Source organism: Heterocephalus glaber, unplaced genomic scaffold (assembly GCF_053883595.1).
Source record: "Heterocephalus glaber isolate CG9 unplaced genomic scaffold, H.glaber_assembly_v1.0 deba00001457, whole genome shotgun sequence".
Lineage (NCBI taxonomy): Eukaryota > Metazoa > Chordata > Mammalia > Rodentia > Bathyergidae > Heterocephalus > Heterocephalus glaber.
In genome coordinates this window covers 39,907,560-39,933,751 of record NW_028258305.1, presented here as the reverse complement: position 1 = coordinate 39,933,751, position 26,192 = coordinate 39,907,560, and the positions used below count along the sequence as shown (strand labels likewise).

At 38.5% G+C, this 26,192-nt stretch overlaps 1 protein-coding gene and 1 pseudogene across 5 annotated transcripts in view; both read left to right on the top strand.

Annotated features, from left to right (window-relative positions):
• Nucleotides 1-26,192, top strand: part of Babam2 (BRISC and BRCA1 A complex member 2) — a 413,096-nt gene that overhangs the window by 69,752 nt on the left and 317,152 nt on the right. The window lies entirely within an intron of this gene.
• On the top strand, nucleotides 1,433-26,192 carry LOC147827050 (ADP-ribosylation factor-like protein 2-binding protein pseudogene; annotated as a pseudogene).

Below are 26,192 nucleotides of genomic sequence, written 5' to 3'. Positions count from 1 at the left end.
TATATGCCTATGTGTAGATTTTTTTTGATCAAGGCTATTTGGAGTCCTATATGCCTCACTTATCTGTATGTCAAGCTCTTTCCCCCTGCTTGGGAAGTTTTCTGCCATTATTTCTGTGAAGAGATTTTTTATGTCATCTCCCCTCTCTCCTGTTTCTTCATTGAGCCCAATCAGTCTTATGTTATTCTTCTTTGCATCATCTAGCAGCTGCTGGATTGATTTCTCATGTTCCCTTATAATTGTGAAGCAATTTTTCTTTTCCTGGTCACTAACTGCAATCTTATCTTCTATATCTGAAATTCTGTCCTCACATTGGCTCATTCTGCTGTGTAAATTTCAATGGAGTTTTTCATGTCCTGGAAATCTATTTGTATCTGTTTTATGGATTCCATTTGTTTCTTATGTTGGGATTCCATCATGTTCCTGAGCTCCTCTCTGGATTTATTAATCATGTCTTGCACTAGGGGCACAATTTCTCCTGTTATCTGAGAAATTATTTCTGATTTCATTTTTTCCAGATCCCCTTTTGTTGCCAGTTCATTGGGTCCAGGTGTTTGAGTATCAGAGTGTTTGAGTATCAGAGTGTTCCATCTCATTTCCCTTTGGGGTTGCTGTAGGTGATCTGGAAGTCTGGTTTTGAGACTTATTTACTTGTTTTCTCTTTTTGACTGGGGTGGGGGGGCTGTTAGCGCCTTCATGGATTACCTCCTCTGAGCTGGGTGAGGTGGGACAGGGGCCAGGAGCAGCCGTAGGGATGGTGGCCGAAAAGCCCTTTCCTGTGGGCTGGTAGCAGCGGAAGGGATGGTGACCGGAAAGCCCCTTCCTGTGGTCCAGGAGCAGTGGGACAGAGGCTCAGAAGGCCCTACCTCTGGGCCGGGAGCAGGGGGACTCAGTACCGTGGTGTGGTGGTCTGGTATCCTCTGCGTCTTTGTAGTGTGGAACCTGGTGGCTGCCTGTCTGCAGTGGGATGATTCGGTGCCTTCCGTGTGACTCAGGACCTCGTTAGGGCGTGAACAGACCTCCCTGTCTGCAGCGGGCTGATTCGGCATGTTCCGCGCGAATCGGGACCTCAGTAGGGCATGGGCAGACCTGCCTGTCTGCAGCGGGGTGATTTGGTGTCTTCCTAGCGACTGGGGACCTCAGTAGGGCGTGCACACACCTGCCTTTCTGCAGTGGGCTGATTTGGCATCTTCTGTGTGACTCGGGACCTCGGTAGGGCGTGGGCAGACCTGCCTGTCTGCAGCGGGGTTATTCGGCGTCTTCCCCACACCTCTTTCACATATATATACACACACATATGTATATGTATACACACACATATATGTATATGTATATATACATATATACACATGTGTGTATATACATATGTATATGTACATGTGTATACATATATGTGTACATTTATACGTATGTATATATACATATATGTATGTATATATACACACATATATGTATGTGTATATATACATACATATATGTATGTATATATCCCTTTTATTTCTTTCTCTTGACTGATTGCTCTGATCAGTTTCAAGAACTATATTAAACAGGAATGGTGATAGTGAAAGTGGATATTCTTGTTTTGTACCTTAGTTTAGAGGGAAAACTTTCAGCTTTTCCCCATTTAATATGATGTTGACAATAGGTTTGTCATAAATGGCCTTTATCAGATTAAGGTAAGGTTCTTCTATACCTATTTTCTTCAGGGTTTCTATCATGAATGAATGTTGGATTTTGTCAAAGGTTTTTTCATGTCTGTTTAGATGATCATGTGATTTTTGTCCTTGCTTCTGTTTACATGGTATATTATATTTATTGACTTGTGCATGTTGAACCATCCCTGCAACCTTGGAATGAATCCTATTTTTTTATGATTTATGATCTTTTTCATGATTTGTGGTATTCTATTTGCCAATATCTTGTTGAGGATTTTTATGTCCATGTTCATTAAAGAGATTGTCATATGGTTCTTTTTTTAGATTGGATCCTTTTCTGGTTTTAGAATTCAGGGTAATGCTATTTCCAGAAATGATTTAGGGAGCGTATTCCTTCCCTTTCAGTGTCATTAAAAAATCTGGGGCGTGTTGGCTTGAGGTCTTCTCTAAAGTTCTTGTAGAAATAAGCAGTGAATCCACTGGGTCCTGGGTCTTTTTTTTTTTTTTTCTACTAGGCGTCGAAGTCAGGAGCTTGTGCTTGTGAGGGAGGCGCGGTGCCACTGAGCTAAATCCCTGGCCCGATTTTCTTAGTTGGTATTCTTTTTTTTTTTTAAAATTACTGCTTCAATTTCATTGCCTGTTCCTGGATTATTCAGGGTTTTTATATCTTCTTGGTTCAGTTTTGGTAATTCATACGTAGAATACAGGTTTTCAGAGTAGTTACTAATAGTCTTTGGATTTTGTTGTTGTTCATTGTGATTTTGCCTTTTTAAATTTCTAATTGCATTGATTTAGGTCCTTTCTTTCCTTTTTGGGGGTTAGATTGGCTAAGTGTTTGTCTATTTTATTCTTTCAAAGAACCAGGTCTTCCTTTTTTGGTACTGGGATCGAACTTGGGTCATTGTGCTTGCGAGGCAGGTGGTGGAACCACTGAGCTAAATCCACAGCCCAGAACCAGCTCTTCTATTCATTTATTCTTTGTATTTTTTTTAGTTTCAATTTAATTAATTTCTGCTCTGGTCTTTATAATTTATTTTCTTGTACTAGCTTTGGTTTTGGATTGTTCTTTTTTTTTTTTTTCCCCTAAGAACCTGAGGTATATCATTAGGTTATTTATTTGGGCTCACTCCTGTTTCTCTCATATGGACATTCATAGCTATAAACTTCACTGTTAGGACTGCTTTCATTGTATTCCATAAGTTCTGGTATATTATACTTACATTATTGTTTGATTCTAGGAACTCTCTTTTGATTATTCAAGAGGGTATTGTATAATTTCCATACTTTGTGTGGTTTCTTTTGCCATTGATTTTTAGTTTCATTGTATATATGATTTGATAATATGCATGGGATAATTTCAGTTCTTTTCCATTTACTTAAGCATGGTTTGTAGGTAGCATGTGGTCTATTTTGGAGGAAGTTCCATGGATCCCTGAGAAGAATGTATATTTTGTTGTTGTTGTGTAGAACACTCTGTAGAACACCATGGAAGGCAAGGTCCCATTTCCTTCCTGGCTGGAGCTTAAACGTCTCACAGGGTCTATGTCTAGCCCACACTCTCTCCACAGCTGTGTCCCATGGCTATGTCTTAACCCAGTCACTGGGAGAGTTACATAGGGAACCCTGAAGTGAAGTTGTATTTTAGATGTTTTGAGTCTCAGTCATATATAATCAACCCCTTCCTGAAATGGCAACTGATCGAACACTCTCTGGCAGTATGGTGGGCATTGCAATGCATTTCTTCTCCAGTGGTTGCCTACTTTAGGTTAAGAGTCACTTCTTAATAGTTAAACCTCATTGCGGTTTATAATAGCTGTGGGCTTCTTTTAGGGCTAGTGCAGCTGGTCCACTCTGGTTTTTCTCCCTTGAGCTTTCACCCTGGAGGCTTACTTTGCATCTGTGGAGATGGATCCTTCTCCCCTGGAGCCAGGATGAGCTTCCAGACTGCTTCATTTTTTTCTCTGAATTGTGGTTCATTTCTGCAACTTCTCTGTAGCTTCTAATTTGGCTGTCAGTTCTTTCTTGATTCCCAGAGATCTATTTTTTTCTCTTTGCCAGTTGTTATTTTCCAGATGTCTGGATTTTGGGTCTTGGAGAGGGTGAATTTTGCCGCTGATTGCTACTTCGCCATTTTGATTCCAGTATTTATTTATTAAATGAGTGAAACAAGGCCATTAAAAGATTATGTCTTATGTGGCAAGTCTTGGAAAGACGTTGATTTTGGGACTCTATCTGTGGGACAAGGAAGTATCTAAAGCTTTGGAAGGGAGCCACACTACGTGATTTATACTATACATTCAAGAAAGGGAATGAGAACTATGACGATTATGTGCATTTACCAGGTTGACATGCATACTAGTTGGAAAGAACTCAAAAAAGTCACAAAAGTAGTTTGGCAAAATTTGGCCTAGCATAAGACTAACTAGTTTTACTTTGTGAAAAACAGGTTACTCTCTTATTACATAATGATGAATGTAGTACATTGGGAAGGAAAGGTTAAGTTGAATTTATACTAATTGAAGTAGGACTTTTGAGTATGTCCTTGGGATGGAACTGATAAGCAGACCATGAAATGATTAATTAGACATAAAATGAACTGCTTGACAGTATGCCTAAAATCTGTCATGATTAAAGAATGATGCAACTTAATGTTGAAATCAGACAGTTTGATCATCTTAATATATAGCAAATTGCAAAATTTTCTTCCTCAGGTAATTAAAAAATTCTCCTTGTCTCTACCCCCCCCCCCCATTTTTCTGAGTGTAGTAATATCACTACAGTTGAGTAAAACAACTTCGAGGCAGTTTCAAGGATGGCCATCTCTTGCAAGAAAAAGGCATGATTCCTCACATGTCAAAACATCATGGTTCATAATTCATCCATCTGCCATCCATTTAGTTATTATTGAGGGCCTACTCATGGCAAATTTTGAAGCACAATATTTGAGGGACCCTTCATTCTGTACTATCATAACCTTTCTAGCATTCTCTTTATTCTGATTTTTGCCAAACTAGATTTCTTTGACAGTTTATCCTTGACCTTCCTTTTCAAGTCTCTCTCCTAATCTCCCTTTTGAACATTTTGTTCCTAACAGTGTAGTCAACTATTTGTCATTCCTTGGGCTCATAATTTGGTTTCCACTGCTTAATTTTTGCTAATTACTTTCCAGCTGCTTATAATTACCTCATTATTTCTGTGTGTAAACCTACTGTTTTAGTCTGTTTTTCACTATAACAAAATAACTGAGACTGAGTACTTTATAAGAAAAAGAGGTTTATTTAGCTTACAGTTTTAGGGACTCAAAAGCATGGTGCCAGCATCTGCTTGGCTCTGATGCCAGATGGCATGGCAATGGTGATGTTGTGTGAAAGAGCCACATGCAGAAAAAGGGATTTAACACCTTCATGATGGGGCCATAGTTAATATCTCACTGCGGGCACCTGTGAACCACCAGTGGTACATGCATAACTGTCCCGTGCATGTAGCACTGGTGGAAAAGTTGCCCAATGGGACAGTCCTGCATGTATCTTTGGTGGTTCAAGCTGGCAGGGACATGTTTGGTAGTAATAATACATGTTTTCAGGAATTGATACATCTCATGAGACCTGATCCATTTCTTCAAGACACTGTAAGCCATTCTTGAAGGTGGACCCCCTGTGACCTAATTACCTTCTACTACCACTTTAATACTATTACAGTGGGGACCAAGCTTCCAGAACATGAATCTTTATAGGGACAAACCATATTCAAACCGAAACACCTACTATGAGCAGCAATAACATTAGACATTTAACAGAATTGAACGTAATTTTAGACTGAAAGAAGGTTATCAGTGAAGTAGGAGGCTCTGAGAAGTTGTATTTTCCCCAGATAGTACAGCAGTATCTCTAATCTCACACAGTATTGTGTACTGTTCCCTTATACAAGGGTTGCAGTATAATTTCCCTCCTTTTGATTCTTGATGGGCTTGTGACTGTTTGACCAATAGAATGTGATGCAAATTTTGCTATATGGTTATGGAGGCTTGGTCATAAAGGCAATGCAGCTTTCATCTTGCTAGCAGGAATACTTGTATTTGAAGCCCTGCACCACTGCATAAGAAGTCTGACTACTTTGAGGTTGCCGTGCTGTCCAGTAGGCAAACCATGTGAAGAGGCCACATGTAGGCGCTGCAGTTGGCAATTGTTATAGAGTTATCCCAGCCCAAGAACGAGATGTGAGTGAAAGCATGGACCCTTAAAACTAGCTGAATTCTACCAGCTGAGTACTATTGACTAATCTCAATCAGTGCTGTGAGGAGCAAAAGAATCACTCATCTGCATTCTGCCCCTATTTCTAATCCACTGAACCTGTGAGCATGATAACATGATGGTCATTGTTAAGCCTTTTAAGTTTTGTGGTAGTTTGGCCAGTAGCAGTAGTACTGTAACTAGAACATAGACCCTGAAGAACAGGAGTGGAACAAGAACCTGTATGAGGGCAAGCTAGATGGGCATGGGGTAGAGACAGAGAGGTTTAGCCTCTTAAGGGAGAGGAAAAGTTTAAAGAATTAGGAAATGGATGGGTTTTGAGAAGGGGTGGGAAATTCACATGTGATGACCTATAGCAATTATATATATGTATCTGGATGAAGTTGGAGTTGAGGTCATCTGCTAGGGATAGAAGGTGGGCGAAGGGCCTGGCTGCTTGTTGAAGAGTACCAAAGATAGCGCAGATTACTGGTCCTCAGTGCGCTGGCTTTAATATATACGCTTGTGAGGAAAGACAGGTGCTTGTTATTTTCTCATTATATGTGATGAGTGATGTGGTCTGCCTTAGGAGAATTTTTTTTTTTGCAGTTTTAACTATGGAATCCTGTGAACCGTGCAGAAGTAGAGGGGTTCTTTCCGGAGGAGTGCCTTGGGTCACTCCAGCTGTCTGTCAATGGGTTCTGAACCTCAAGGTGACTCTTGGGGACGGTGTGTAACCCAGGAGAGCTGTTTGTGGTTTGTAAAATGGAAGGCTCTTTCCTACTAGGACTCTGTAAATAGCAGCTTTTTTTGAGAGGAGAGGGGAACAAATCTACAGTTTAGTTATGAAGCTTCAGAGGCTTTTGTCCAAATGGAGGACTCAACAAGCGTTGCTAGTTGAGTGGCAAAATTGCTTCTATAAAAGGAAGAATTGTTTTCTGTAGTATCCAGTGGTCTGGTCAGCAGCCCTGTGCAAAGCCATTTATCATTTCCATGCTCCATGTCTAAATGCAGTCCTCTTGGAGCCTGGGAATCCAGCAGGTTTTTGAAAGTTTTCTGAAATGAGATATTTAATTTGTTGTTTAAATCTTTTAATTAATATTTTATGAGGAGAGTGGCCACAGAGTCTCATTAAAATAATATTACTAGATAAAAGAACAGTGCTTTTATGACAGGAAATCCATAATATATGAAATCTTTACCTCCTTTTCTGTAGTCAGAATATAGACTTTGCCCCTGTGTCTACTGTATTCCAGTTTGCCTCTATTTCATCATACCTTAAATTTTATCTTTTTCTATTGTTTTGGAATGATCTTGGTGCTTCTGAAATATGGTGACTTGCGTTTTGCCCCCTTTTCCACTCCTTCCCTGAAAATTGCAGCACATGTACATAACTCACTCTTCCGACCCTGCGTGATTTGCTTCTTTCTGACTTGCGTCATTTTCTTGGTGGCCATATCATTGTCTTTGTCCTTGTTATCATCAACTTAAATTTATCTGAAAGATTGCCATTGTGAGAGCTTTGCTTTTTAAAAACTTACTTTCTGTTGCTGTTTGCTTTTTATTTTTGTTTCTTTTTGTATTTTCTCTAAATGTCGGCCACAGCTTGCTTGCTTTACTTGGGTTGCAGTTTATTTCTGTTTTCTCAGTCATTATTCTGAAAAAAATTTTCTTATACCTACTTTTGAAGAATTTTAATTTATTTATCCTTGTTTTTAAGCATCCTAATTTTTTATTTCAATAGATCATTCCCTGCCCTGGCTTCTGTGGATTATTGAACTTCCTTTTGTTCATTGTTAGGTTTATTGTTTAGATCTATCATGTGTGAACTCAAGGATCCTTCAGGCCACTTTTTAAAAAATATTTTTTGGATCCAATTACTGAGCATTTGAGACTTGAGGGAATATTATTTAGAAAGTATTATTTAGTTTTTTTCATGAATTCCACAGGCTAATGGTTGGATTTCTCAAAGCTTATGTAAGTGAGTGGATTTTTGCAAGATCTTTCAGGCACTATTTTGTGGAAGTTGAAGCATGAGGCCCAGCACAAGATTGTCCTTTGTGTGGAAGTTTGATCCTGCTGCTGGTGTTCTGGTTTGCGCCTGTGTATGGAGTCAGCAAAAGACTCATTGTTAGTGAATTCAGAATTGAAAGAATGATTGGTGTGGTTTTTCTTCTCCCCATCTAGCATTCTGTGGTTATTTCTCCTGATTTTTTGGCAAGTGTTGTTTGTGTCAAACTGTGCCACATCAGCCTTACATTTCTGGTTGGTGCAATTCAGCTGGGAACTGGAAAGAAGTATTCACAATTGAATAGCACTGTTTTCCAAAGTAGATTAACTTAAATGATCTCATTTTAATCTCCCTGCAACTTTCTGAGTTGGATGTAAGAAAAGGTTCACAAAGCCTCAGTGACTAGCTGGAGGTCACATAACTGGGCAGTCAACGACTTAGAACTCAAATCAGACCAAATCAGTCCAACACACTTTTTTCCCTATTGTAACATATTATCCACTGTGGCATGTTAAGAAATAAATACCATCTTTTATTACCCTACACTGATGATTTGCTTCTCAGTTAAAGGAGGTAAGAAGAAATCAAGAAGAATCAGCCACTCTGCGTGAGAAAGTTGTGCAGGAAATAAGAACAAGCAGTGGCATTGCCGAATAGGAAGTAAACTCAGCAGCAAATACTAATGTCTTCTGCCGTGTATCAGCTGCAAAGGTGGTGGTCAGTTGGCTAGTATCTGGTTGGGAAATGTCTTAGTTTTCATCAGCATAACAATACCTGAGATAATCAGTTTCTGCTGACAGTTTTGGATGTTTCAGTCCGTTGTTGATTGACCCCATCACTTTTGGACCTGTGGCAAGGCAAGCACATCAGAGGAGAAGCACGTGGCAGAACAAAAACCTCTCACTTCATAGCTGGAAAGTTAAAGAAAGGAAAAGGGAGGGGCTGGGTCCCACTGCCCCTTAAATGGCACTCCCTCAGTGACCTGAAGACTTCCCACTAGGCCTTCCCTATTAAGTTTCCACCATCTCCCAATCCAAACTGTAGCAGATGCTAACTGAAAAACTTTCATTCATGGGTGGACATCTCTTAAACACTTGAGGAGTAACAACTTGTGGTTGGTTGTGTTTGTTTTGTTTCTAAGGACATAAATTACCAGCAGAAGTTGGTGAAAATAGGGTGGGAAGTTAGATTTATGCGAGAGAAAGGCTCAGTTTCAGCTTTGATGTGTAGAGAAGAATCTTTTAAATGCTTTGTTTTACTGTGTGTGTTTTTAAGACTAATTATCAGGTGATCTGTAATATGGATTTAGGATTCAGGTCTGTTACCTGACTTGAGACATCTTTACTTAATTATCTTTTTGATTTGTAAATTAAGCAACAATTTTGAATCATTTTCTAAAATCCTTTAGTTTTTCTCTAATACGGGAAAGAAGAGGGAAGAGAAATTAAAGGTCACAGTAACTTAAAAGTCAAGATAATAAGGTGGATGAGATATATATAGCTAAACTCAGAGCATTTGTGAGTGAAAAATTGGATTTTCATTTAAAGTGCATTGAAAAATTTTTTAGAAATGAAATTACCAAAAATTTTAACTTTAGTATGCTTTAAAGAAGTACCCAGTTTTATTTTATGAAACAGAGGGATTGGAAAGAAATTTTATATGAGCTGGGCATGATAGTGCACATCTGTAATCTCAGCTACTGAGGAGGCTGAGGTAGGAAGGTTACAAGTTGGTTGCCATCCTAGGCAACTTATCATGTCCCTGTCTCAAAGTAAAGGGCCTGGAATAGCTCAGTGTTAAGGCACTCACCTAGCATGTGTGAGACCCAGGGTTCAATCTCCAGACACACACACACACACACACACACACACACACACACACACACACATGTGCATCCATGATCAAAAGCAAACTAATTAAAACAACATTCTGCCTTTGCTTATCAGTCTTGCTGCAACATCTCTTAAGAAAATCCATATATTAATGGAAGTGAAAGAACTATATATTTTTAGAATAGAAGACCTTTTGATGTCATCTAATTTACTTCTTATAGCATTTTCTTTAGTAGTGTCCATGGTCAGTTGCTTATAGCTACTGTTATAATATTAAGAGAAACCTTATCCACAAGACATTATATTGCTCATTCAGATATTTTTTTGGTAGGGGCAAATAACTTTATTTCCTCATCTGCATGACAGTGTCATAAAGAAAGGAGCTTTCAGCAGAATTCTTGTCTGAATCAGTTATCAATACCAAAATTCCTTTTATAGTGGTAATCATTTTGACAAATGTTTTTACCAGAATCACCACAGTAGTCATCTGGATGAAGAAATTGTAGATAATGATAGCCTATTTGCTAATACTGAGTACAAGTCCTTTAAGATAGGATAAATGCTTGATATTTTTCCTTTATGTTCCAGTTTTCAAAATAATGAGTTAGCTGCCTGGCCAGGTGAGGGGCCCCAAGAGCCTGAAGCCAGTCTTCACACAGAGGTGCTGAGCCTGCTGGGCAGGGAAGGGGCTGGTGCCCCTGTGCAGGTAGATGTGGCCCCACACCAATGGATGCTCTGGAGGAAAGAACTTGGTGCTGCTCTTCTCTGGCTCTGCTGCAGAATTTGATGCTGTGGTGGGATATTTAGAGGCCATGGTCATGGGTGACAAGTTCCAGTTATTTCAGAGAAATTTCATGGACAAGTACTACCAGGAGTTTGAAGACACAGAGGAGAGTAAATTCACTTACGCTCACATTTTTAACAAGTATATTTCTTTAGTGGAAAAGTATGTTGAGGAACAGCTGCTGGAGCAGATCCCAGGAGTCAGCACGGTAGCTCTCACATCTGTATTACAGCACCATAAAGATGAAGTGACATCTTTGACATGCTGCTCACATTTATAGATTTTTTTCTGGCTTTTAGAGAAATGTTTCTGGACTACAGAGCAGAAAAGGAAGCCTGGAGACTTTAAGCAGTGGCTTGGAGGTGACATCACTGTGAAAGTCACCTAATATGCCAGCTTGCCAGAGCAGTCTGCAGCAGTAGGTAATGAGTGGGATCATTCTGGATGTCACCAGCCCAGTAGGCTCAGAGACACTTCAGCTGATGACAGCAGAAGAGTACATCTTAGAAAGACTGATTGTTCTGCAGCTCTCAGTCACATTAAGTATTGGATCAAAAAACTTGACTTGACCCTCCTGGTCCCGTTCTCCTGAAACACCTTCCTGTATTCCATCTCCCCAAGTGGACACCTCGCTCAGGTGCTTCTGCATCAGGCTCCTCTGGAGCAAACCTAGGTAGGCCAGACATTCTTCTCAGGTGCCCCTGCAGAATCTGTGCCAATGTGGCTGTCAGCAGTATGGAGGAGGCCACCGTCACCAGCCCTGTTTCCCAGCAGGCCTTATGTGAGTCCTTTGTGTATTCACAGCTCTTCTTTTAAAAAACGTAGGTCAGAATTTCAGTCCTTAAGCCTAAGTGGGGTTTTTGTTAGGGAATGTTAATCCAGGCAGTCACTTGCCTGAGCCAGCTGCTTGGCCTGAGATCTCAGAATCTCTGTGACCATTGTCCTGCCTGGAGGAAGCAACTGAGAGAGATGTCCTTTACCTGAAAGCTCCATTGAAAATCAACTCCTCACCTCACATCTGCAGTCCCTGTTACCCTGTCTTCTGTTGGTCCTGATATAGTCTCCTCGTTTCTAGAAGTCTATTTTAAACCGTATTTTAAAGAATATAATTGTATAGATGAATACTCACACTAACCTAATGGATATGATCTTAGAACTTCCGTGATTACCCATTTAAGATCAAAGTGTTAAATGCTCTGTGCTCTTTAGTTGTCAGTGCTGTGAAGGCAAAAATGCTTTCTATGTTGGTGTACCACCTGTTGTACTGGAACCAGTGAATGGATACATAGAAATAGACTAAAGCTTAAAATCCTTCCCGTATAAGCCACTTTGATGAGTTTCTGTTGGGGTAGGTAGAGACTTTTTCTGTCCAAATCTCTCATGCCAAGATGGTGCTCCCCTGTCCAGCGCAACATAAACAGGGGCAATGGACGCTCTACTGGTCATCTGTCAGCTTTGACTTAGCACAATGTTTGGGAGACCATTACTGACCTGCAAGCCCATGTTGCATCTCTAGAAAGAAGAAAAACAACTCAATTTCTAATGTGTACTTTTGATTTCATTTTTTCATTGTCAGTTAGCTACTCTGGTTTTAAAGGATAAGCTATAAGCTATGTGTTTTTCTGTACTAATGTGTTGCCAACTTTTGTACAATGAGTAAAATTTGAGATGTTTTACAAGAAAAAAATATTGAATAGGTTTCGTTGTATCTTCCAGGGATAACAGTTGTTGTTTTTAAATATCATTAACTCACAGATTTAAAATCATTTGATATGTTTCAGTTCATTACATTTTTGTTATTGGTGTTTAAGTTGACCGTCTTGGGCCACTGGAAGACTCTTTTTTTTTTTTTCCTTTGGTTTTTTGAGATAGGGTTTCACTATGTGATTCAGGCTGGCCTTGAACTCACTGTGTAGCCCAGGCTGGCCTCAAAATTTGTGGTGATCTTCCTGCCTCAGCTGCCTAAGTGCTGGGATTATGGGCATGCATCAGTATTCCTGGCTAGGACCTGAAGTCTTTTTAATATGACCCCAGAAGTCTTTGATAGATTTCCTGCTTTCTGGCATGACCAGATGTTTTAGGCTTATCTTCTACTTTTTTCTCTGGCCTCAGGCCAGTCTTTTCACTCTTCCTTGCCCAATTCCTCAGCAGTTATAACTCTTGTAAGAAGTTGCTATACTTTGCAGAAATGTCTGGCTGTCTGTACTGAATTGCTGAGCCAGACTCTCCCAGGACTCAGGCTATGCTTTTGGTTTGATTAAGTTGGTACGCCAGGCAGCTTTAATAGCTTGGATTATTCTTTTAGTTTGCTTTGTTCGTTTGTTCAGTTTCTTTGTTCCTTTTCATGCCTTTTGGGCTCAGGCATGCTGCCTTCCTTTACTAATTGTGGGCTAGAAGTAGAAATGCCAAAGGCCTTCTCATGTCACTGGTCTTTAATTAACTTTGTTTTTTTTTGGTACCAGGGATTGAACTTGGGTCCTTGTGCTTGCCAGGCAGGGAACGGAACCACTGAGCTAAATCCTCAGCCCATGTCACTGGTCTTAAGTGACCCATACTGAGTGCTGCCTTCTTGTGGGCTCACTGTTGAATGAGCAGAACTATCAGAAATGGGATTTTGAAAAAACACAGAAGGCAGGATGAGATAGTAAAGATTTCGTTTCTCTAGGAAGAACATACATTTCTTTGCTGAACATCCAGACTTCTTGCCTTGCTTGGATTTCAGAAGCAGCAGTCTCCGAAGCAAATACTTGGGTATATGTAGTTCATTTGGGAGGCGATCCCTGAGAGCACAGTGAAGGTTGGGGGAAGAGAGAGATAAGGGAGGGAGAGAAACCCAAATAGGGTGCATTAATGAGTAGATTATTGCTGTTGGCAGATGAGGTTAAATCCTCAGGACTGTCCCATAGTGGGGAATGAAAGTTGTTTATCCATCACTCTTATCCTTTGCTCATGGGTTAGCTATGTTCAGCCAGTGTAGCCTTTTTTACACACTGGGCAGGGTTCTTCTAGGCCAGGGAATGGTCGGAGGCAGACAGATGTAGCTACTGGAGCTAGATACTGGTAGCTCAAGCGGAGCAGGTTCTAGGTGATGGTGGGGCGTTGGGATCATTTGGCAACGTGTGGAAACATTTTAGTTGTTACAGCTGGGGGTGAGAAAAGGGCTACTGGCTAGTGACCAGTGAAAAGAATTATGTCTCCCAAATATCAGTGGTGTCTAGGTTGAGTAACTCTGGTGTACCTGAATTTAGAGCTGCAGGTGACTTCTGGTGTGGTGGGTGGACCCCGGCACGTGGTGGGGTACTGGTGGCATCTCCCACACTCCTTGGATATGCTGTGGATTCCTTCCGCTTCCCACAACTTTGCTCCTGAAGTTCCCTTTGTATCCTTGTTACCAAATCCTTTTATCTCTTAATTTTTCAGTGTATATTTTCTGTCATTCTTTATATAGGAATATATTAATGTATTGTGTAACTTTTTTCTTTGAGTCCTTTTCGTTGTCTTTAACACCCAACTCAAGTACCACTTCTTCAATGAAACCATCTGTCATTTCCTTACTAATTTGCTTTCATAATTTCATGGCACACTCTATGTCCATTTCTTGTGATACCAATTTTTACTTTCTACTGCTTTTTTTTCTCTAAAATTATTCAAAAAATAACATCTACCTGTGAAAATTGTGAAAGAATTGTACAATGAACATTTGTTACCCTTTATCTAATTTCTCAGTTATTAACATTTTGACATTTAAAAAAATCTATATGGAGGGAGGTGGAAGGAAAGGGGAAGAGGATTAAAAAAAAAGAATTAAGATGTGTTATATACATGTACCAACTCCCCAAAATGAGTGTAATCATTATGTATTGCAAACTTGTACTAATAAAAAAGACAGTAATCACCCTCCAATTAAAAAATCTCTACTCACAGATGTGTGTGCATATATATATATATATATATATATATATATATTTGTATGGTTATATCTATTTGTGCCTAAATCTTCTTTGTGGAACCATTTTATTTATTTATTTTTCTTAAATTCTTTTATTGGTACATTTTAGGAATACAATATGTTTACATTTATCATTGGGTGCTTGTCCCTGTACATGATGTATCTTGGTTCTTATTTTTTTCCCATTACCTGTGCACCCTTCACCCCCTCCACCCTTCCCTATTTACAAAGACTTTGTTTCCATTTTTTTTTCTTTTCTCATAATTTTTCCTTCCCTTCTTTCCTTTCCCCTTCCCCTCCCACCACCTCTACCCCTTTGGACCTTTTATTCCTATTTCAAATTATCAATTATTTGTTTTAATTATTTTAATCCTTATTTACACTTTCAGTTTCTCACACTAGAGAAACTATTCAGTGTTTACACATGTGTGTTCTGTTTATTTCACTTAAGAGTGTGGCCTCAGTATGCATCCATTTAGCTATAAATGTCTCTAGTTTCTCATTCTTTATGGCTGAGTAGTACTCTATTTTATAAAAAACCCACATCTTCTTTATCCAGTTTCCAGTTGATGGGCACTTGAGCTGTTTCCAAGCATTAGCTATTACAAATTGTGCCGCTATAAACATGGGTGCACATATATCGCTGTGGTATGATTCTTTTCATTCTTTTGGGAAGATCCCCAGCAGGGGAATAGCTGGGTCAAATGGGACCTCTAGTCCTAGTTCTTTGAGGTATCTCCATACTGATTTTGTGGAACCATTGTAAAGTAAGTTGCAGATATGTTCATACTTCAGCCCTAAATACTTTGGTATATACTGTATCCTCTCAAGAAAAGTACAGTTTTGTTCTATAGAGCCTCAGTGTCATCATGCTTAAAAAATTTAACACTGATACAAGTGTCTTATATGTGGTCTATATTCCTGTTCCCCAGTTGTTCACTAATGCCCTTTAAACTTTTTTGCTATGATTTGGCAGCTAATGACAGAGCATACATTATATTACCGTTCATATCTTTTTAATTTTCTTTAAAATGTTTCTATCTTTTTATTTTTTCATGATATTAATGGTTCTGGAGAGTTCAGGCCTGTGGCTTTGTAGCAGGTCCCGAAGTCTGGTTTGTGGGATTTCCTCTGTGCGATTGTCTGAGGGAAGCAGCTGTGAGGTCAGTTCTGGGGACAGTGGGTGCTATGTCCTAGGTGCAGACATCACAATATCCCTGATGTCACTTTGCCCATTGTCGGTGCTGCTAAGTTTGGCCGCGGGGTTAGATTATATAGACTTTTTCCCTTCTACATTTTTTTCTCTATTATAATTAGATTGTATGAAGCCTTGAGTTCAATCCCCAGGACATAACAAAAGAAAAAGAAGGGCCGGGGATTCAGCTCAGTGGTTCTGCCGCCTGCCTCGCAAGTACAAGGTCCTGAGTTCTATCCCTGGTATGAGAAAAAAAAAAAAGAAAGAAAGAAGAAAAAGAAAAAAATTCCACAGTTAATTAGCAGTTTGTGGGGTGGTACTTTGAGACTGTGTCCTGTTCCCTACCTGATGCCTTTCGTATCCATTGACGATCATATCCTGAATCATTTACTTATTAGTGCTGACAGTTATTTTTAATAAAGGTCTTATCTTGAAGATCACATCTTCTAGGTTACAAGCTTTATTGGGGCAATCTCAGCTCTTTTCCTGTCACTGACACTGTTTAACATAGTGCGTATGATTAATAATTTTAGAGGGATTGAGTGAATTAATAAATGAAGACTCTTTAGAGGGTGAGAGAAGTGTCTTTTATCTTGTCAGTTTAACCCACATCTTTACAGTCACAGGCTCTTTTTCTTTAGTTTCCTCAAGTGTAATGTACTTGATTAATATTTTTTCTTTCTATTACTTCACATCTCAGGATTTTTTCATAGTGTCTTCCAAATGGCAATGTCTCCTTCTCTGTAAATACAAAACTACTTAACTGTATGTTTAAGGCAACGTTTTAATCTATCTCACTGTGATAGTTTATTAAAAGTAAAATGTAATTGCATATATTTTAGAGACTGTACCTAAATCAAGGATGTTTGAGGGTATGTGTGTAAAAAAAATCAAGCTTGCTTGCTAAATTTTCCTTTGTTTTTCCAGTTTTTTCCTATTTCATGACAGCGATCATTATTGATTTGTTTCAAAACTGTATTTAAGGGCCAGGGATTTAGCTCGGTTTTGTCGCCTGCTGCGCAAGCGCAAGGACCCGAGTTCGATCCCCAGTACCAAAAACAAAACAAAACAAAACTATATTTAATTCCTAACTACTTTTGAAAACTAAACAATCTTAGAAAGGTAGGGTTTGCTTTCTTTTTAGGATGTCAGATGTATTATAGTCATTAAAAAAGAATTGATAATAAGTTACACTAATGAACAGCTTGTGAATGTGCCTTATTATTACTAAGACTAAAATTTTCTGCAGTAGAATATTTATTTATTTTTAAGTTTTATTTTATTTTTTTGGTACTGGGGATCGAACTTGGGACCTTGTGCTTGTGAGGCAGGCGTCAGAACCACTGAGCTAAACCCCTAGCCCGGTAGAATATTTATTGTTCAAAGAAGTAGTGCTAATTTATAGCATTTGGTTTAAAATATTGTTATTTATTGCACTGAAATAAGTGTACAATAATCTAGGCTAAACGTTCATGTGAAACATAACATGTGGAGATCGAATATTATGTGCTTTGCTAAGACTCAGCAACTAGTAGATTCCCTTGGATATATGTAAGAATCATGTAGCTTATTTTCCCGAAAGCTGTCTCATTACAAACCACTGAAACCTGGAGAAGAAAATGTAGTAGTCATGTGCAGATGACTTCAGGGCTATCACATGGAATAGCGATCTAGCATTAATGGGGAAAAGTGATTTTTGAATCTAAGAAAGAACTTTCCCCAACAACTACAAATTGCCCAGCAACAGAATGTGCTGGCTAATGAGGGAGTGGGCACATTTTGCTTGGATATGGTCATGGAAAGCTGAATGAGTTTTTATTTCTACCTTTGCTCCACTGGCTTTACTCCTTTCTTCCCCAGTTTGAGTTTCCTGTGCTGTCCTATGTAGTTCCTGCTGGACACGTAGTGATGGGGTCTGAAATGGGACTAATCCGAGCTAAGAGGTGCTTTGTGAAGTACAAATCAGATTTCGAAGTGTTAACATTAGAAAGAAGGACAAATACTCACTGATAACGTTTATATTCACTATATGTTGAAATGGTATGAAGACAGAGCATTAAGATATTTTAGAGTGTGATAGAATTTTTCTGAATACTAATTTTGGTAATGCTATATTTACACAAATCTCTGGTGAGATACAACTCACATAACTACACAAAAGTGAATTTAATTTAAAATTTAAATTTATTTCACTTAACATTATGGTCTCAAAATGCATCCATTTTCCTAAAAATGACTCAAATTTACCTTTCTTTATGGCAGAGTAGTACTCCATTGTGTGTCAGTACCACATTTTCTTTATCTGTTCGCCTGTTAATGGACATATAGGCTGCTTCCAAGATTTAGCTGTTATAAACAGGGCTGATGTAAACATGCATGTAGCCCTGTAATATGATGTCTTTAACTCTTCTAGGAAGATACCTAGAAGGGGAATAGCTGGGTCAAATGGAATTTCTAGTTTTAATTTTTTGAAGACTCTCACATGATTTCTTTCATATGAGAAACCCAAATTATAAATAAAGAGCAAAATTAAAGATAGATGATAGGAAGTAGGGAGACAGAGCTGTCTCAAATGGGAAGGGATCAAGGGGTGGAGGGAGAGAGGAGGGTAGGAAGGAAAAAGAATGAACAAAGGAATTAAGATGTGTTATGTACATGTTCCAACTCTCCACAAGGAATGTAAACATGTACTACAAACACATACTAATAAAAAATTTAATTTCACCTTTTTCCTTTTCCTTTTTGAATACATCTACAAATAAGTTTCAAATTGAGCCAGGTGTGGTAATGTATGGCTGTAATCCCAGCACTTGGGAGTGCTGAGGCAGGAGGATTGTGGCAAATTCCAGGCAGCCTGGGATACATAGTGAGTTCAAGGCCAGCCTAAACTGCTTAGTGAGACTCTGTCTCAAACAAAGCAAAACAAAACAAAACAAAAACAACAAAAAATTTAAAATTAAGTATTTAGCTTACATTATTTCTGTTGCACAGTACTGGTTCAGATATTTGAAGCAGCAAAGAAAGACTTGGGATGGTCTAAAAGTCTTGAGAGAAGGCTATGATAGAAAGAACTGTTAAAGGAAAAGAGACGTCACCATTGATGTGGCTGTCAAAAAAGTGACTTCAGTTTGCAGTGGTATTATTTATCAGTAGAAACTTAGTATTGAACACAGAGACATGGATTTTCTTTTCTGTTCTGATCTAGAATCTGACATTTAGTTCTGGATCTTATCCTTTTTTGGGGGGCGGGGGTTACTGGGAATCGAACTTGGGTCCTTGTGCTTGCGCAGCAGGTGGCGAAACCACTGAGCTAAATCCCTGGCTCTCTGGATCTTACCCTTAAAGGTGTTGGACAAACTGGTACACATTCAGAGAGAGAGAGAGGTGATCAGGGTGATAAAGGAATTGAGACCAAGCCAGATGAGCAATAATGAAATAAAATGGGTCTTTACCCTGGGCAGGTGACTCATGGCAAGGCTGAAAGGGAGGTCACATATTAGAATGGCCTTCAAATACTGAAATGCTATGATATTAAAGAGAAATTACACTAGTTTCATAAAGTTTTAAGAACCAGTGAGGAGAATTGGGAGGTGGTGGTGGTAGATTAAGTTTCAGTGTAAGGAAACACTGTCTAGGAGTTAGAGCTAATTCTCAGAATGAATCGCCTCTCCCTGTTATTTCAGCCTACCTTTCTTTTTGAATTTGCTTCAGCTTGCCATTTCCACAAGATTCTGGTCTGACATTCACTTCCCATACTTAGAGTTTCAGTGTGTAGTCATTTAATGTAGCAACTGAGAAGAGGAATTTGAATTGTTTCTTTGAAAATGTGTTTTCCTGACAGTTAAACTCTGAGATGGAAAGTGGTGTGGTAATGCTTCACTGGTGAGGCATAAGGGAAGGTGCCTATGGACAGGCTGTGATTCTCCTGTAATTGGGGAGCAGCGTGTGGAGTCTGCTCGACAACTCTGGGGACTGGACCTCATTGAGATGAAGCCAGTACCTTCTGAAGAGTGTCACCTGCCAAAGCACAAGCAAACAAGCTACCTTGTACCTGGAATTTCTGTGATTTCATGTATGTGTCATGTTACAAAGCATGTTAGATATGCATTTTGAAAGAAGAGAACTTTTGCTCCCTTGGTCTTACTATTATAACCTGGAAGTTTTCAGGGAGTAATGTACAATAAGATTTGAAACTACCATTTTGTTGTTAGGTGATTATAATACTTCTGGACCTTCTAGGTATTTTGTTTCTTTCCTTTAAAAAAAAAACTCATCTTGTATCACCTCAGATTCTATTTTTATTTCTTTGTTCTTCTGCCTACACTTCCTTTTTATAAATATTTGAAGTAAGCAGTATCCAAGTAATCTGTACTGAGTGTTCATATCATCTTCTCCAGGGTGAAATAAAGGGAATGTCATGTTATTGCTCTTCTCTATGATTTGTGTTGGTCTTTGCTCCACCCTCTCTGCCTTGAGGTCAGGTACTATGTTTTCTACTTCCTGTATAACTCCCCAGGTGTCCAGTGTGCACATCTGTGCCTGCTGGGTTTTTAATAAATGTTCTTGACTGATTTACTGACTGTTCTCCATAGCAAGAAAACAATGCTACAGTTTATTTCAGAGACCACTGAGTATCAGAGCAAGTATTAGAGGAGTTCTTTGAGGCCGAAGGTAACAGTTTGAGAAATTCTGAAAGATAACACTATAATATTCTGTGAGATATTTAAATTCCCCTTCTTTTGTTTTGAAAATAGTCTTAAGAGGTTTGTAGTACATACAATATAATATATATTGTTTGGTCACATAACACCATTCCCTTACTCTTTCATCCTCAAAAGACCCTTTTCGTTGGGGGGGATGACAATTCGCTACATTTATTAGAGTTCTCTGGAGGAACAGAATCAATAGGATATATATGTATAAAAATGCATGGAGATTTATTAGGTGGCTTACAAGATCAGAGGCAGAAGAGTCCACAGTGGCTGTCTGCTCTGAAGAGCTGGATGATCCAGTAGCTGCCCAGCCCGAGAAGTTGGAAGCCACAGAATAAGAGGGATCAAAGATGGGCAGGGGATTTAGCTCAGTGGTTCTGCCGCCTGCTTTGCAAGTGCAAGGTCCCGAGTTCGATCCCTGGTTCCAAAAAAAAGAGGGATCAAAGATGCAGCCCTAGTCCAACATCAAAGGCCTGGGACCTTATTGGAGAGTCACTGGTGCAAGTCTGCATTGGCAGGTTGAAGAAACCAGGAATTGGTGTCCAAAGGGGACAGCATAGGCTGGAGCTCTTCCCCTTTTTATTCGGCCCAGGGTACAAGCCCATTGGTTGGTGCCACCCACACCCACAACTAGAGTAGGTCTTTCCCACTCTAGCCTACATTTCAGTCGTCCACAGACATACTCGGAACTATACATTAGTAATCTGTTTGGCATCTCTTAATCCATTCAAGTTTACATGTCACGATTGATGTTCACAGTACACAATATTTAAAAATATTGTATATTGAGATACTTTTGGCTGCCTTAAATTTTTTTTAAAAAAGGCCAGGGATTCAGCTCAGTGGTTCCATGCCGAGTTCGATCCCCAGTACCAAAAAAAAAAATCAACTGAAATTTAAAGATGCATACTTAATATTCCCAAAACTCTTCTTTATAAGGACATATTTGGGAAAATTCTTAAAAAATAGAGATCTTGGTGAGTGTTCATGTTAAAAAATATTCTTTAGTTTTAAAAAAGGCCCATTACAGACTTTAGTATATGTGCTGCCGAAGCAAGCACCCATTACAGACTTTAAATGCAAGATTTTCCAAGTTGCATTTTAAGATGATTTTATTTGTAAAAAATAAATTTACCCAAACCACTCAGTAAATGCTTTGTAATCTTTTTATGTTTAAGATCAGATTTCTTAAAATGGGGCAAATTTTTGCAACAGATTAAGAAAAATAACAGCTTTATTGAATATAATTCACTTACCAAGCAATTCACCCTTCAAATAAAATGTACAATTCAGTGGTTTTTGGTACAGTCACAAAGTTGTACAACCATCAACACTAATTCCAGAATATTACCACTGCCACAAAAAAGAAAACTAATTCCAGTTAGCAGTCCCTCCCATTACCTCTATTCCCAACTCCTGCCAATTGTTAGTGTACTTTCTGTATCTATGGATTTGCATATTCTGGAATTCATATAAATGAACCGTATAATGATAATACAATAAATGGTCCTTTTTGTCTTTTTTTTCATTTAACGTATGTTTTCAAGGTTTGCCTACATGGTAGCATGTATCAGTACTTTTATTTTCTTAATCATAGTTGAATATTTTGTTGGGTGTATATAAATATACATTTTATTTATGTATATATCAGTTGATGGACATGAATTATTTATACTTTTTGACTATTGTGAATAATACTGCAACAAACATTCAAATAAAAGTTTTTATTTAGACATTTACAGTAGTATTTTTATTTCTTTTGGGTAAATACCTCAGAGTGAAATTAGAGTGTCAAGCAGTAACTCTGTGTTTAACTTTTTGAGGAACTGCCAGACTGTTTTGGAAAGCAGCTACATCATTTCATAGCCCCACTAGTAGTGTGTGGGGTACCAGTTCCTCCACGTCCTCACCAATACTTACTATTATCTGTCCTTTTGATTACAGTCATCCTGGTGGATGTGAAGTGGTTTCTTGTTGTGATTTTGATTGTACTTCCCAGATGGCTTATTTTATGTGCTTATTGTTCATTTCTGTATCTTCTTTGGAAGAACATCTCTTTAACATTCTTTGTCCCATCTTACAATTGAATTGTCCTTTTTTTTTTTTGATGGTATGGAGATTGAACCCAAGGTTGCAAGAATGCTAGGTAAGCAAAGCACTCCACCACTGAGCTATCCCAGTCTTGGTTATTTGCCTTTTTATTGTTGAATTGTAAGAGTTCTTTATGTATCTTATATATGAATCTTTTATCAGATACATGATTTGCTGATTTTTTCCCCATATTATGTGTTGGGATTCACTTTCTAGGTGGTGTCCTTTGAAGGACAAAAGCTTTTATTTTATTTATTTTTTTTTCAAAAGCTTTTAATTTTGATGAAGTCCAATTTATCTTTTTTGTTATTGTTGCTGTTGCTTCATTTTGCATTGAGGTCTAAGAAACCATTACAGTTCTCCAAAGAGACAGAACCAATAGAATATATAGATTTATTAGGGGAACTGAAGAGATTAATTAGAGGAATTGACTCGCATGATTATGGAGGCTGAGAAGTTCCACAACAGGCCATCTATGGGCTGTAGCCCTAGGCTTGTAATATGGCCCAGTCCAAGTTAGACAACCTCAGAATTGGGGAAGCCAATGCTGGAATTCTTAGGCTGCAGACAAAGACCTGAGAACCCAGGGTGTATCTGGTGCAAGTCCTGATGGGTCTTTCCCACTCAGTCCACTCATACTCACATGCTGATCTCTGGAAATAACCTTTTGATGCCTGTACTCTATTAACTTTATGATTTTTTTTCTAAAAGTAATTGAAGATAATTAAAGGACTTTCAAGAACACATCGCTAAAGAATGATATGGATAAAAAGTCATATGGATTTTTCATAAAGAATGATGCTTGTGTGGTATATTTGAATAGAATTAGTAATCAGGATATTCATTTGTCTCTACTAATGCTTTTTAGCCATGGCTTGGATTAATGCCTTATTATTAGCACTTCAGAATTTTATAATTTATAATAGATATAATTGACAATTTGAGAGTATAATAGGGAAGGGTGAAGGAGAGGCAGTAGCTGTGCTACGTTTGATAATTTAACCAATTTCCATAGAGTACCCTTTCTTACTTAAACTTATTCCCGACCAAAAGCTCTGGGAGTAGCTCTTCATATGCTTTACTCCTTAGTGGAGATTTCCCCAGCATGTAGATACTCAATTCAGCGAATAGAATGTCCTATATTTTGAGCACTTCTCAGATATTTTCTTTTTGCTGCACTTGCTGTGTCAGAGACATGAAATAAGTCTTAAAAACATGTCTGTTCTCTGGATGCTTACATTTAGGAAGATCAAGTATATATAGTTACCTTGTGTTGCCATGTACGTACTTGAGATCTGTTATATGGCTTATCTTTCTCACTAGATAAAAGCTCCATGAGGATAAATATCTTTATATTGATGCAGTGTGCAGTACAGTGCCTCTCATATGTAGCTTGTGCTTATTATAACAATTTTAAATCAATAGAGCAATAAAACAATAGACTACACATAAATAATGAGTGGCATGACCAAACAGTATTGAATTTCAGAAGTAACAACAGTGTTCCAGATTTATTAAGGAAGGTGAGCAAGAGAAGAAAATATGAGTGGGCGCATAAAGGATGGCAAGAACTGAGAAAAGGGGAAGAAAATTTTAACTGGGTATCATAGTATTTGGAGGGTGTCAGGTAGATCATATTGACCAAAACAGAAGTTCATATTGGCTTGTAGATTGAGTGAAGAGTGGGTAACTAGGTAGGAGGAAGGACATATTTTGGAGGTCTTGAATACCGATTTGAAGTTTGTCTTTATTTGATGAACTTATTTGCATTAGAAAGTTTTGGGGCAAAATAGTACTTCAAGAAGACCTAGTTGGTAATAGTGTGTATTAATGGTACCAGGTCACCGTATATAACAGGACAGGATTGAGTTCTTTTAGAGTGTCAGCTCTTTGATAGCAGGCTTCCTTGATGTTTAATGTCTGGCATAGTACCTAGAGCAAAATTTAGCTCTTTATTCAAGAAATGTATGAGCTAGGTAATCTGGATCAGATAGAGGTGTTAGCAGTAGAAAAAATTCATACGAAATAAAATTTGAAGAAAATATTGAGATGTCTTATTTTTTAAGTGTATAAATTATAAGTATAAATTTAAAAATGATACTAAGAGTGAGTTATTAAGGAAGAAAGGTTCTATCTCTGGAATAGGGAAGTCAGCTACAGAAGAGCAAGGACAGTCATGGTCATGTGTTATGCTTGCCAAGGCTGACACTGCAATGTCTAGTACATAGAGATTTAAGGACTCAATTAAGAACTAAAGTCTAAATGTTTAAATTTGAATTTCATGTGGATGTTACTGTTTGAACAGTAAAAATAATTGTACTGAAAAAGCTGTATGGTGTGCATATGTGCAGAGATTGTGTGCATGTACACAAACACACACCCATACACAGTGACGTACAATATGTGTGTTAGATTGTTGATAAACTTAGCTGCTTATTAACACTAGCAGAACGATGAGGACTAATTCTTAGGGTGAGTAGAGGTAAAAAGGGAGTTAAAGAGGGGCCAGAAAAGAAACATAGAAGTACTTAAAACACAGATTTGCTCATGAGACTTTGAAATTAGCGTTATGTTTAAGAACGTAGTATAACTACTACAAGTATTATTCTGTTTCAAGTGGGTGTTTGCTATATGCCAGGTACTGTGCTAGGGATGCTGTGATGTCAGTACTATTATATCCCCCTTTTCCTGGTGAAAAAATGGAAGTCTAAAGAAGTTAAAACTTGCTCAAGATCTCTGAGCTAATAAATAGAGTACCTTGTGGATATAAATCAAAAGCCACATGTTTTTTCCATTATACCAAAGGGATATATGTTTGACTTTTGCAAGACAGGGGCTATGTTTATACAGAATCCGTCTTTAGTGAGGGTTTCTTAATTAGCAGGCAATGTTGGACAGTAATGTTTCCTATAAAAATAACCAGCATGTACTTTGGATGGAGCTTTGTCTTAGTTACTTTTCTTGTTGCTGAGACAAAATACTGAACATCCACAAGTTAAAGGAGGAATGGTTTATTCAACTCACAGTTTGTAGAGGTTTTAGTTCAGTTGGCTGGCTCCAAGGCAGGGTGGCACAGCAGAGAGGCACACAGAGGAGAAACAGTCCATGGCAAGCCTGCAGGAGACAGCAAAGCAGCAAGCAGCAGGCAGCAGCAGCAGCAGTAGCAACAGCAGCCTGCCTCTCCCTTTTTATTCCTCCCAGAGTACCAGCCTTTTGGGTTGTGCCACCCACACCCAGCGTGGGCCTTCCCATTATCCACACCCAGAACTATGCTAAGCAAATCAGTGGACTGGTTTAGTAATCACACACCCTTCATCCCAGCATCATATACCCTAAATCCAGCCACCTCCCAAAATTCCCAGATAGGAGTGCATTAGGTTTTGGGGGGGACATCTAGACACAAGCTATAATAAGCTGCTTCTACTTTTCTACTTGGGAATTTATATTCATAGCATATTCCATTTTTTTTTAATTGCTTATTGTGAGTGTTAATTTTAAAAAAGGTATCAGGGATGGGGATTTAGCTCAGTGATGCCACTGCCTGCCTCCAAAGCACAAGGTCCCAAGTTTGATCTCCAGTACAAAAAAATAAATAAAAAGGTATCAGTTCTTTTATTTGAAGAATTATTCACAAAGAACTTTCCAGTTTTTTCCTTAAATACAAAATTTTTGAATACATTTTTCAGAATGTTCATATATTAACAAGAAACTAAGAAGGGCCTGTCATTTTCTTT